The sequence below is a fragment of the Argiope bruennichi genome, chromosome 6 (genome assembly GCF_947563725.1).
Source record: "Argiope bruennichi chromosome 6, qqArgBrue1.1, whole genome shotgun sequence".
Classification (NCBI taxonomy): Eukaryota; Metazoa; Arthropoda; class Arachnida; order Araneae; family Araneidae; genus Argiope; species Argiope bruennichi.
In genome coordinates, this window is record NC_079156.1 from 135,549,268 (window position 1) to 135,563,999 (window position 14,732).

A 14,732-nucleotide genomic window follows, 5' to 3' on the forward strand; every position below is an offset into this window, starting at 1 on the left:
ATAACTATTTTATTGCTACCTATACAGGAAAAGAAATACAGTTTCAAAGAAATTAAAACTTTTAAGAGAGAAATAAAATTCCATAAACTCAAGATACAAAATGAAGCAAATACACGGTCAATCAAAACACTCTCTTAAAAAGCTCCTCACATCCACCTTCTCAGATAACATTAAACTTTCAAGGTTCTTGAGTGCAGCTTTAAACGAGTTGAAACAACCACGAAAAAAGTAATTAACATGAAATACATATAATCCTTCAACGGGAAAGGAAAAAACTGTATTTTTGCAAATCAGCATATCAAATCTCACAATTTACGCTCCTCCACATATTTTCCCACGTTTTTTACCATCACATGAAAAGTGTGAAGCGGGAGCAGCTGAACAATAGATCGGTCCAACGATCTCATATTATTGTTTCCGTATTTATTGACAAAACATATTTTATGGTATAAAAATTGCTTAAATATCGAATTCAAACTTCTTATTCTGTTTTCAGAGAAAAGATCCCATAACATCTCGCCTGACGTCCGACTGACCCGTGCGTTTTATCTGCTGGAAACACTGCGAGTGAGTACAGCCGATTCATACAGTCTTTGTGCTTCTCAGAAAATATTTTTGTTTCATTATTTTAATGAAGATGACAATTGTGTAGGGCTAATGTAGTCATGGAAGGGGGACTTCCGTGTCGTTTTGTTAGATTTAAATCCAAAGATATATACAAATTTGAAGAACAATGTCGTAACGCCCTTTAAGAAATATTAAGTGAGAACTACCAGTTCTTTTGCAAATTAGTAATATTGTATCCTGAGTTCTGTAAAAAAAATTCAAAGTATTTTAAATTCACATCTTAATATTACTATGATGTGAATTTCTCCTTTTATTAACTAAATTACTTTACTGACTTTATTAACTTGTCAAGTTAATTTTCAGTGACTTAATACGCAATTGTTCAGTTTTCTGATAATGACTGTGAAAAATGCTAAATGCTCTCCCTGATTGACAAAACGCAACCCTCTTACCAAGTGCAATTAAATTACCCATAAGAAAACCAGAAAAGTATCTCGACTTGCACTGCGCTTGATCTGATTGATGTTCAAGCATAAGACAAAAATGAGGATTACCAATGGGTTACTTTCGAAATGAAGAGAAGCAGATGGAATAAACATTTTTGAAAATGGTATATTTTGAGTGTTTTATTATTCATAATCGCTGGGCTGTGAGATTAAGTCATTCCTTTTCTCTCATCATAAGTGAATTATAATGAATTTAAATGTGATTAGAATTGCTGATATTCCTTAAGAAATTGAAACTGTTTTATGTGCGCCTCATTTTTTAAAAGCAATCATATCTATAATTCTCAAATTATGGTCATGACCCTAAATGGATTCTTGTAGGATAGATTTGGGTTTCGAAAATCCTTTACAGTTCATCTTTACATATTCTTCACATCTGTATGTATTTGAAATTAAGAGCGTATTCTCCACATCTGTATGTATTATGTGTTCATATTTGTGCACATTTTTTGAAATTAAGTACATATTCTTCACATCTGTACGTATTGGAAATTAAGAGCGTATTCTCCACATCTGTATGTATTATGTGTTCATATTTGTGCACATTTTTTGAAATTAAGTACATATTCTTCACATCTGTACGTATTGGAAATTAAGAGCGTATTCTCCACATCTGTATGTATTATGTGTTCATATTTGTGCACATTTTTTGAAATTAAGTACATATTCTTCACATCTGTACGTATTGGAAATTAAGAGCGTATTCTCCACATCTGTATGTATTATGTGTTCATATTTGTGCACATTTTTTGAAATTAAGTACATATTCTTCACATCTGTACGTATTGGAAATTAAGAGCGTATTCTCCACATCTGTATGTATTATGTGTTCATATTTGTGCACATTTTTTGAAATTAAGTACATATTCTTCACATCTGTACGTATTGGAAATTAAGAGCGTATTCTCCACATCTGTATGTATTATGTGTTCATATTTGTGCACATTTTTTGAAATTAAGTACATATTCTTCACATCTGTACGTATTGGAAATTAAGAGCGTATTCTCCACATCTGTATGTATTATGTGTTCATATTTGTGCACATTTTTTGAAATTAAGTACATATTCTTCACATCTGTACGTATTGGAAATTAAGAGCGTATTCTCCACATCTGTATGTATTATGTGTTCATATTTGTGCACATTTTTTGAAATTAAGTACATATTCTTCACATCTGTACGTATTGGAAATTAAGAGCGTATTCTCCACATCTGTATGTATTATGTGTTCATATTTGTGCACATTTTTTGAAATTAAGTACATATTCTTCACATCTGTACGTATTGGAAATTAAGAGCGTATTCTCCACATCTGTATGTATTATGTGTTCATATTTGTGCACATTTTTTGAAATTAAGTACATATTCTTCACATCTGTACGTATTGGAAATTAAGAGCGTATTCTCCACATCTGTATGTATTATGTGTTCATATTTGTGCACATTTTTTGAAATTAAGTACATATTCTTCACATCTGTACGTATTGGAAATTAAGAGCGTATTCTCCACATCTGTATGTATTATGTGTTCATATTTGTGCACATTTTTTGAAATTAAGTACATATTCTTCACATCTGTACGTATTGGAAATTAAGAGCGTATTCTCCACATCTGTATGTATTATGTGTTCATATTTGTGCACATTTTTTGAAATTAAGTACATATTCTTCACATCTGTACGTATTGGAAATTAAGAGCGTATTCTCCACATCTGTATGTATTATGTGTTCATATTTGTGCACATTTTTTGAAATTAAGTACATATTCTTCACATCTGTACGTATTGGAAATTAAGAGCGTATTCTCCACATCTGTATGTATTATGTGTTCATATTTGTGCACATTTTTTGAAATTAAGTACATATTCTTCACATCTGTACGTATTGGAAATTAAGAGCGTATTCTCCACATCTGTATGTATTATGTGTTCATATTTGTACACATTTTTTGAAATTAAGTACATATTCTTCACATCTGTACGTATTGGAAATTAAGAGCGTATTCTCCACATCTGTATGTATTATGTGTTCATATTTGTGCACATTTTTTGAAATTAAGTACATATTCTTCACATCTGTACGTATTGGAAATTAAGAGCGTATTCTCCACATCTGTATGTATTATGTGTTCATATTTGTGCACATTTTTTGAAATTAAGTACATATTCTTCACATCTGTACGTATTGGAAATTAAGAGCGTATTCTCCACATCTGTATGTATTATGTGTTCATATTTGTGCACATTTTTTGAAATTAAGTACATATTCTTCACATCTGTACGTATTGGAAATTAAGAGCGTATTCTCCACATCTGTATGTATTATGTGTTCATATTTGTGCACATTTTTTGAAATTAAGTACATATTCTTCACATCTGTACGTATTGGAAATTAAGAGCGTATTCTCCACATCTGTATGTATTATGTGTTCATATTTGTGCACATTTTTTGAAATTAAGTACATATTCTTCACATCTGTACGTATTGGAAATTAAGAGCGTATTCTCCACATCTGTATGTATTATGTGTTCATATTTGTGCACATTTTTTGAAATTAAGTACATATTCTTCACATCTGTACGTATTGGAAATTAAGAGCGTATTCTCCACATCTGTATGTATTATGTGTTCATATTTGTGCACATTTTTTGAAATTAAGTACATATTCTTCACATCTGTACGTATTGGAAATTAAGAGCGTATTCTCCACATCTGAAAAATGCTAAATGCTCTCCCTGATTGACAAAACGCAACCCTCTTACCAAGTGCAATTAAATTACCCATAAGAAAACCAGAAAAGTATCTCGACTTGCACTGCGCTTGATCTGATTGATGTTCAAGCATAAGACAAAAATGAGGATTACCAATGGGTTACTTTCGAAATGAAGAGAAGCAGATGGAATAAACATTTTTGAAAATGGTATATTTTGAGTGTTTTATTATTCATAATCGCTGGGCTGTGAGATTAAGTCATTCCTTTTCTCTCATCATAAGTGAATTATAATGAATTTAAATGTGATTAGAATTGCTGATATTCCTTAAGAAATTGAAACTGTTTTATGTGCGCCTCATTTTTTAAAAGCAATCATATCTATAATTCTCAAATTATGGTCATGACCCTAAATGGATTCTTGTAGGATAGATTTGGGTTTCGAAAATCCTTTACAGTTCATCTTTACATATTCTTCACATCTGTATGTATTTGAAATTAAGAGCGTATTCTCCACATCTGTATGTATTATGTGTTCATATTTGTGCACATCACATCTGTATCCTTTACAGTTCATCTTTACATATTCTTCACATCTGTATGTATTTGAAATTAAGAGCGTATTCTCCACATCTGTATGTATTATGTGTTCATATTTGTGCATCTTCACATCTGTACGTATTGGAAATTAAGAGCGTATTCTCCACATCTGTATGTATTATGTGTTCATATTTGTGCACATTTTTTGAAATTAAGTACATATTCTTCACATCTGTACGTATTGGAAATTAAGAGCGTATTCTCCACATCTGTATGTATTATGTGTTCATATTTGTGCACATTTTTTGAAATTAAGTACATATTCTTCACATCTGTACGTATTGGAAATTAAGAGCGTATTCTCCACATCTGTATGTATTATGTGTTCATATTTGTGCACATTTTTTGAAATTAAGTACATATTCTTCACATCTGTACGTATTGGAAATTAAGAGCGTATTCTCCAAATCTGTATGTATTATGTGTTCATATTTGTGCACATTTTTTGAAATTAAGTACATATTCTTCACATCTGTATGTATTTGAAATTAAGAGCGTATTCTCCACATCTGTATGTATTATGTGTTCATATTTGTGCACATTTTTTGAAATTAAGTACATATTCTTCACATCTGTATGTATTGGAAATTAAGAGCGTATTCTCCACATCTGTATGTATTATGTGTTCATATTTGTGCACATTTTTTGAAATTAAGTACATATTCTTCACATCTGTATGTATTTGAAATTAAGTGCGTATTCTCCACATCTGTACGTATTTGAAAAGAAAATTTGACAAAAAAAATTAATGGCTGAAATTAAACTTTATTAAGCAACTATTTTAATTTTTTAATAATTAAGTAATCATTGGTTTTCTTGTTTATTTTGATATCCTGAACTCGGAAAAATATTTTCCATTCAAAAATTCATCAAGATTAGAAAAAAATAAAAATTTCTGTTTTAACAGTAAAACAGTAATGAAGATGGAATCCTGTATCGTACGGCTCCCCAGTGCCAAATAAAGTGTGCTTTCTATTATTGGCCAACAAATAAATGCTAGGAAAATAATAGTTTTTATAGAGGTTGTTAGGTGTCTTAATAGTTTAATAGGAATAACGTCATGTCTAGAAGCAAGGGCTGTTTGGGAGCGGATTTCTTTAATTTGGCTAGTGATGAGATGAATGTGATAATACTTGAACTTACACCCATTCCCTACTTCTCTAATCTTCCGCAACACACCACTGAGAGAATGAATGATGCGACATATTTAATGGAAAGCAGACCTGTATATACGATGTGCGTTTCGTGAAATCGAGTATTGAATCCACGTTCCTCTGGGTTTGAGATCGAGACTCTGCTACCGCTGGTGTGGAGTGGAAGTTTTGAAAGGGGGTCAGCTGATGTGTCGTCCTCGTCATCTAACCTCGGTTCAAAATGACGACGTCCGTCCCAAAATAGCCCTAGTGTTGCTTTAAAACGAGACGTTAAACTAAACTAAACTTTCGAGACTCTGCTACGAAGACAATGCATCCGTCCTTTCTCCCGACAGAGTTTAAAAAACGAAATTAATTAGTTGTTTTAGAATGAACAGTTTAGTAGAATTGTTGTATATTGTTGAATTTAAATAAATTAGCAGTTAAATTTAGAATCTAAAAATTGCCAAAATTGCTGCAGTTTTACAGCATTCGGGCTAAAGACGTTCCTGCTTGTCAATATTTGTTTTTTAATTGATTAACAAATATATTAACTGAATTATTTTTTATATTGCACATAACTACATCAAGAATTGTGTCACACTTCTAATGTAGTTTCATTCTCATTCTACCATGAGATGTCTTCCCGATACATTATTTCGAATACTTTTAATATCGAATAAGAATCGATTTCTTATTTTAAAAAAATCTTCAGATCTATAAACACTAGGATTGCAGATATTTTTAATTATAATTTAATATTCGGCAAATTAGAGTGATGCGACATAAATTGTAATGAACTTTTGAAGTGTTCCAACAGAAGATCTCTGAAATAGAATTGGAATGTATGAACTGTATTAAAAGTGTTTTGAAATCTTCTAGAATCTACAAAATAAGCAAAATTTAATCTTGAAGGAATAAAATTTAAATATCCTCTGTAAAAATTCTCTCATCTGTTGCTAAGCCGGTTCAATCTGCACATTTCCAGCATCTTGCACGTGCTTGCGGGCTTTGTCTCTACGAGGGGAGGTTTCACAACCACGCCGAGGTTTCTTTTCCCGACTTCTTATTTATCAGAGAAACGTCATTGTGTACATCTCCTAAATTTTTCCGAAGTTAGCTTTGTGCGATGAGTTTAGATGCTGAAGCGAATACGGGCACGCAGGAGGGAACCAAAGCGTTCGGGACGTGCCATTCGCAGGAAAAATCGTTTGATTATCTTTTTATTAATTTAGAACCTATTAGAAAAATCATATAATCATAAACTATATGATATCTCCGATATCTTCATTAAAGATAAAAAAGGATACATGCATTTTACTTATGATCTAACTATGTGTATAATTATAAATGTGATAACGATAAATATTATTTAACAAGCACATTTCAACAAGAATATGCAAGTGGATTTTTTAAAAAATAGGTTATTGTTTAAAATCTTTTGCTTCATGATTTCATATAATCTATATTATCCGTTCAATTTATATACCTAAAAATAACTGTAATTAAATTCACTGCATATTATATCACTGTAATTAAATTCATTGCATAAACTAAATCTAAAATAAGTAGAATAGCGTAAAATAATAATAATCCTATTCAATATCGGTTTATATTGTGCTAAATTTTTTAAATTTTTTATTTAAAACATAGCAGTCAAGATAAATAGAGATATTTAATTTAATTGTAAAATCCACAATTTTACTGATTTATGTTTACTCATTAAACTCTCTAGATAGTGTTAATAAAAATGATCAATAGTATTTAATTATGATAATTGTAATTTTAAAAAATCATGCATCAGTTAAAAATTATTTATGAGCGAATACAAATAATTTTCAATAAAAGCTCAACCGCTAAAAAGCGTTTCGTTTTAATGGGTATAATCAATAAGTTTAAATTTCACTAATAAAAATATTTTCAAAAAAAAGTATTTTTCAAATTTTGCAGAAGATTGATTTATTTTTAAATTTTAAATAAATCTCATATTTAAGAATTATATTATTGTTATATATCAAAAAAATATGTCTTAAATTATCATATTAAAATTAATTTGCTAAAATATTAACATTCCTCTATTATTTCTCTATATATATAAGTAATAAACCGTCAGAAATGTACTCCCGCACACTGATAGATGGCGCTGATAAAGCTTATTTAGTGGCATATTTTTCATCTAGAGACATGTTCATCCATAATGAAAAACATTTACATTTTATACCTGTAAGGACTCCATTCTTCTTATTTTTTTTTTTTTTTTTTTATCATTGGAGATGAGTGAACATAGCATATCACAAACGATTTCTCTCATTTAGAAAAATCGTTTTCTCGAGTTTCAAGCTTTTTAGTTGGTTTGGCTTTGCTTCATATTCTTTTAAAAAAATTCCACTCTGACATTACCTAAATCCCCCAATAACTTGAATGTAAGTGTAATCCGATTGTTTTTATTTCTCGTTTTAAACTTATTCTTAACAATAATAAATAGCTCGTCTGTTTATTAAGACATATTAAAATACACATACTTACATACTAATAATGAAGGGCTAATTCTATATGGTACAAATATCATCATTGTGTGTTAATATTTCCAGAAGTTGTCGACGAAAAATGTGAAAATGTTGCCTAATTTTTAATTAATTAAAGTTTTTAAAATTCCATTGGATTGCATGTTTCCATCATCTGTGAGAACTAACAGGCAGGTGTTTTCTTTTATTAGTATTAGACGTATGCGTGTAATACTAATAAAATACACAGCTCATAAATTATATTAAAATCGTTTTTTCTTACATAATGTATCTTAAATTGTTATCCCCACTCCCTTTTCAAATCCTTTAGAAAAAAATTAAAACCCTAAGGACTCTCAACTGGTTGTCTTCTTTCATAATTTTAAACATTTGTAACCGATAGTAGTTAAGCAAATCATTCACGCATATACGAAACTAAATAAAATTGTTTCCAACTGAATTTCCTTATAGTTATCATTACTTTAATCTTCATTTTTTTAAGAAAAAAAATAATTTGTAACTATGGTGACTCAAATCAATTTTATTTGAATGGAATATTTATTCATTATTAATTTTATTCGTAACGAAAATGGAATGGGAGAATCATTTTTTAATCCCTAAGTGCGTTTTCGAGTGGAGAAAGGTTCTGCTCCCTTGGTTCCCTTCTGCTTGCCTGAATCGAACGTTCGTCGCTTCGACATTCCACGATAAGGAGTCCCAATTCGCGATTTACCTGACACGGTTATTTAAGAGAGCATTGTGGAGAAGAGGAATTAATTTAGGAGAGGTTTTTAAGAGGTATCGAGGGCCTAAAACTCTTTGAGGACGCAATTTGCAATGTCAAAACGCTCTCTCATAATCTGATGCAAAATGTCAACACGTGGAGATTAAGAAAATGCTTGATATAATAGCTTTTACTGTTTTCTTATCTTGCCAATATTAAAGAACAATTGTCACGTTTTTTGGAAAGAACTTAGAAAAAAGGAAACAGCTGCTATTCTTGGCGAATTTATTTGCATTTCGCAAAAATACCGAGAGTGATGTACATCTTGTATTTGCTACTCGTCAGCTGATTTGCCATGAATATTAATTATATTTGATTGCTAATAAGTCGTTTAGAAATAACTTCATGTCCAGGATTCCGCCCAACTGATTAGTATTAAAGTTGCGCTATTTTAATGACCTTTCTGAAGTTCTGTTTACTGTGTGCATGAACCTTTCTAAAGGAGTTCCATAACATCATAGCGTTATTAAAAGCATAAATGTCCGGTTCATCTAGCTTTTAAATTTCGCGGTATTGTAACTTCTTTTTTTCCCCGTTTTGTTAACTACACAAATATATTAAACAAGATCTTTCTTTTTTAACTTTCAACAACGGAAGAAAATCACGTGATCAAATATTGAATGAAACAATGAATACGGTTTGAATTTCAGCTCAACAATGCAATCTATTGTTGGAATGAAGCCAAAAAAAGTATTTCCTAAAAATTTCCAGGGAAAATTTGTACGACAATTAACTTAGTACCGTAAAAAAAGACAATTTTTAAAAATTTTGTAACTATGCAGTTTGGTGCAATAATATTTTAAGAAGTTATTGCGGAAAAAGCCAAAATTCATTTTCATTTTAATGAATAAAAATTTCAAAAAAAGAATCTTTTCGAAGTACGCATTCCCATCTTCCAAAGTATATATGTACCAAACTGGATAGCTTTAGGTCTGGCAGTCTACCCTGTAGAGTATCAACAGACACAGAGAGACACAGAGTTTTACAAAAAATTTTAATTCATTTAGAACTATTGAAATATCAATGCCCTTCTTCGATGACATTAGTGAACTTTATCGCAAAAAAAGTCTCTTTTTATACCACTTTAAAATTCAAAAAATCATTTTTTCAGTTATATTCATTTTAGTTCCATATTATATTGCTTTAAATATAATGAACTTCAAAAAGAGATTTTAAGTACAGTTTTGTATCCCGAGTTTGAAAAATAAATCTTTGGTATTATGTCTATCTGTCTGCGATAAAGATAACTCTCTCATCTCTGTGAGCTAGATGTATGAAATTTGATATATGTCTTTACACGAAATCTGTAGATTTCTATCAGCTTATTGAGCCAATTCTTTTCAGAGCCTGTATGCCCGGCTGTGAACACGCTAACTACAAAATGAAGAGAACTAGATGGAGGAAATTCGGTACACAAAATTCATCTTTAGCGGAGATACCTATTAAATGTTGAGCCAAATCCACCAAGGGATTGGCCTATACTATCAGAAGCCTGTGAACGTGATAACTCAACAACGCAGCGATTTAAATATATCAAAGTGACGGGATGTCATTCTGAATCAAATTTCTGTTTTATTGAAAACACATCTGAAATACAAATGCATGTGGATGATAATCGTCAAATCACTCACACGATGGTTTCAGTAAGAAGACAAAATTCACGCCGGAGATGAATATTTCGCAACTACTGCAGTCCGATGCCACGCAAGGTGTTCTCTGGGATAACATCTTTATTAGAGAGTGTGCGAGAAAATTTGGGGGGGACCACTCGTTCTATTTCTTTCTATGCTGAATATTTCCAGTCATCTTGGAGTCCTTTCTGCTCCTCTTCGCGGTAGGTTAAAAAAAATACCAGCCTGTTCGGGAAATACGGAAATTTGTTTCTCAGACAAAGGTATTTATAGAAAGCGTCGGAAATTGAGAACAGAAAGGAAGTTCATAAATGGAAGTAACTGATATAGTGTTTAATCTGCAGATGATGAACAGCAGAGGAAACAAAAGTTTCTAAAACAATGTCCCTACTAGACGAAAGAATACTCATTTCCCTTTAGTAAGGTATATTACTTTATAGAATGAACGGGATATTTCTGGCCATCTGCCAGTTCAAGTTTTCAGGTCTGTTGTTAATAGCATTGATACATCTACTGTAATCATATATTTAAAAAATCCTTTCTCGCTTTGTACGGGGAAACATTGAAGGATTTGGGCAGCCCGAATATTTTTTTAATCTATAGTGATAAAGCAGTCATTTTAACTTTTAAAGAAATAGTAAACATTTTCTTTCCATTATTTATCTCCTATAGACTATAATATTTTAATAAACTTTTAAAATGTACTGAAATACACTTCAAAGTAGAATCAATTGGAATGTCCACCCTGAAACTTTCTCGAATACTCCTTCCAGTCGATAAAAGGTTTTATTCGAAATGTTTTGTCGAAAGTTTTGTTACAAACTATGTTATCTATATTTAAAATAATAAGAAAATTCAATGTTTTGAATAAAACAGTACCTCTTCAACCATGGATCTGATTTCATCAACTTTTGTTTCAAATGAATGACAGGACTTCTTGGCATATCATGAAAGGTCACCTGCTCTCTTTCACCCCCTCCCACCCCCATTTTTGAGAGAAACCGAAATATAATTTAGTGTCTCTCAAAAATGGAGGGTAATATATGTTTACTTTCTGTCATTATGGGAAAAAAACCGGTGACAGGTTTAACCAGCCCCAACCCATGGATTGATCTCAAAAATTGTAATACTATACTAAAGTTCACGAACTCTAGATGTGTCATTCATGCTTCTCACCCCTCTCCCATGTTCCAGAAAAATAGGAGAAACTTTACTTCACTTTACATTTTCTAGGTGGAAAAATACCGCCTGAGTTCCCACACATTAGAAATTCATTGTTTCATATCAGTGCTCATGTCACCGATGCATTATTAATGTTCTACCACCTTTCTCATAAAATATATTTTGCCATTTGCAGAACTATTGTTTTTTAATCTATAATATTACACCGTAATTTGGTTACAGTTAATCGGGGTTTTTTGCATGGAAGTTTTATGGGTGCTAACTTCGCAATTACACATGAATACATTCTTCATTTGAATTCAGTTTATAATTAAAATTGCATTAATTAAGCTCGCTTTTCTCAAATTATCTAACTTTAAAAAAATTCGTTGTCTAAGACTTTCAGTCAATTCAAACATGTAAACAATCCAACTCTGTGAGCTATAGCCAAAAGGATATTAACAAATTTAGCAAGATTTGGCGAACACATAAGCATTTTTTTATGTACTTAATTTTTCATGATTCTTCATATATACAAAATTTCAGGAATTAAGCAACAAGTCAAATATAACTTTGCCAAGAAAAAAAATGTTCTCTCTTCACTGACGGGATAAATGAAAAAATATTTAAATTCATTAGAAAACAATTAATTAAAAAGTAATTAATGGAAGTACTGATGATTCGGATCTTCAATGTTCGAACAATCGCCTTGAAAAATTTGAAAAACATAAGTTAATTAGATGTTGGATGCAGAAGTTTTAGTTTCAATTTTAAATTTTTTGGTATAAGTGACTAATATTTTAAAATTTTCTCAAAATTCGAAAAATATTTCAAAAATTCAAAATAGATTGGCAATTAATGGCTATTTTTGATGCTGCGAAAATGCTTTTTCCAATCTTTAGAAGCTATACTACAAGTATATACGTGCGAAAAGACATCCAAAATATATAAAAAAGTTAATTTACAATTTTCTCCCAAAATTTTTTAATTAAAATTCGAGGTACTTCGACTCTTTAGTACGACTGCCTCAATGCTAAGTTTCAAGACTGTAATAAATTTGTCTACACATCACCGACACATACATCAACAGAAACACACATAAACATTTCCTTTAACAAACATAAACAACTTTCCTATTTACAATTTTACTCTCACATTAATGGCATTTTATTTTACCTCGTCCACTTTCTTTAGACAAGGCTCGGTAAAGCCTGAGCTTCATGATCAGGATCTACAGTTCCAGAACCGAGTCTAACAAAGGTCACCGAGTACGCGAAACTGGCGCACATTAACAATCTCGGTTTGAAATTTAATCCTTACAGCAGACACAACATTAACAGTAGCTTGACACTTTTTTTATCTCTTCGGCGCAGTCATTATTAATTGATGCTTCTTATTTCTATCGATATGGAATTATTTTAGAATACTTGAAACAGTATCTTTGCTGCTGATGAATTGGAAAGAGAAATTCTTCATCTTAAGAAAATATCTTTAGAACAATTCGGATGAAAATAGTGAATGGGAATTTGGCTAAATCGATTTTAAGACCCTGCCCTTATGATTTATTTTATTAAGGATGACTGGCTGCACCCACTTCTATGTCAACAAAAAATGGTGCTACTTCAGACATTTTACAATTTCACATCGTATCCATTGATGTACACAACGTTTGATGACTACATCGAAGAGATATAAAAATGTCAAGCTGTAACTAAATACTTGTCACAGTTCAATTTTTAGCCTTAGTATATCTGGGTCTATGTTTCTCTGCTGGTATGGAACTCGTAAAAGGGATCATTGATACCTGTCTTCTGTTTAAAAGCATGAGATCCGTTCAGCAATAGCTTTAAAACTCTGGTAATCCATGGATACTTCTGATAATCCATTTGAACGCAAAGTAAAATATAAGGTACTTTTAAAAAACAAAGGAAAGACTTTTTTTTTTTTTTTTTTTTTTGCTCCAATAACCGTTTTTGTAGTCAAAACCAGCCGGAGAAGTCTCACAAAAACTTTCTCACCTATTTTCGAATAAAAGTGAATTTGTGCTTTAGAAGCATTTTTTTCCAACGGATTGAAACTAAAGTTTAACACAAAACTACAATCTTAGTCACTAAATGAAATTTGATAAATTTAAGTCATTCGGTTTTGAGTTATCGCGTTTACGTACTTCTGAAAGTACAGAACGAGAGATGTTCAACCCCTTATGGAATTTGGCTCACACTTTGATAGATATCTTCACTATAGATTAAATCTGTGTACCAGATTTTATTCATCTAGTTCTCGGCCTTATCGTGTTAACTTATATTTGAATAAGTAGTCAGACATACTTCCTTTGAATATATTTTGCTCACAAATTGATAGAAATCTACAAATTTGGTGTAAAGACCCAATGCCGAATTTCATCCGACTAGCCTCATTGACCAATATGTTCCAAAAATGTGTTTGTTGAACTCGGGGAAGCCTGAAATATGAAAATCTTCAAACGTTCGAGTCGGCAATTGCAGTGCTCTCTCTGTACTTCGTATACGAGAAAGTAAAAAAGAAACTCAAAAATTTCAACACTCTTATCTCGAAGTTGTAAAATAAAAAGAAGAAGTGTTTTCAATTTTCCCTCCCCCAGCGCACCTTTTGTCTCAGCGTTGTCTCTGCGTCATCGCCCGATTATCTCCCACAGACACTCCCTGCTTCTCTCGCTCTCCCCTCACTGCCATTTCTTCCCTTTATAAGGACCATTTTTGGGGTTTCCAGAACGCTCTACAAAAACGAATCCCAACAAACAGTGGCGCATCTGACGACCCACTTGCAACCGACAGAGATTTCATCGCAAAAAAATGACAATCATGAAAGGACAAGTGAAGAATTCCTTTTCTTTAAGAGGTATTCGCATAATTATTATTTACATTATATGTTCTTGCTTCTAGTATATAAAATGCAGCTTTTAAATCATGTAGTAAAGATATGCATATGATAGATTCTGAAGTATGTTTAATCTCAGTTCATTTCAGTTCCAGTGTAATATTTCATTGCTTCAATATCTAATTAGAATGACCTATCATCACGTCTGTTCTGTTTCCGTATTTTGCCGTTATATTAGTTAAGTTTAATTTTCACAATGGATTGTTTAAAAATGACTCT

At 31.4% G+C, this 14,732-nt stretch overlaps 1 protein-coding gene across 2 annotated transcripts in view; it reads left to right on the top strand.

Annotated features, from left to right (window-relative positions):
* Positions 1–487: 487 nt before the first annotated feature.
* LOC129972844 (sialin-like) overlaps positions 488–14,732 on the top strand; it is a 38,756-nt gene continuing 24,511 nt past the window's right edge. For both annotated transcript variants that reach the window (XM_056087137.1, XM_056087138.1), the window contains exon 1: positions 488–567. The gene's annotated coding sequence lies outside the window, so the exon portion shown is untranslated. The remainder of the gene's footprint in view (positions 568–14,732) is intronic.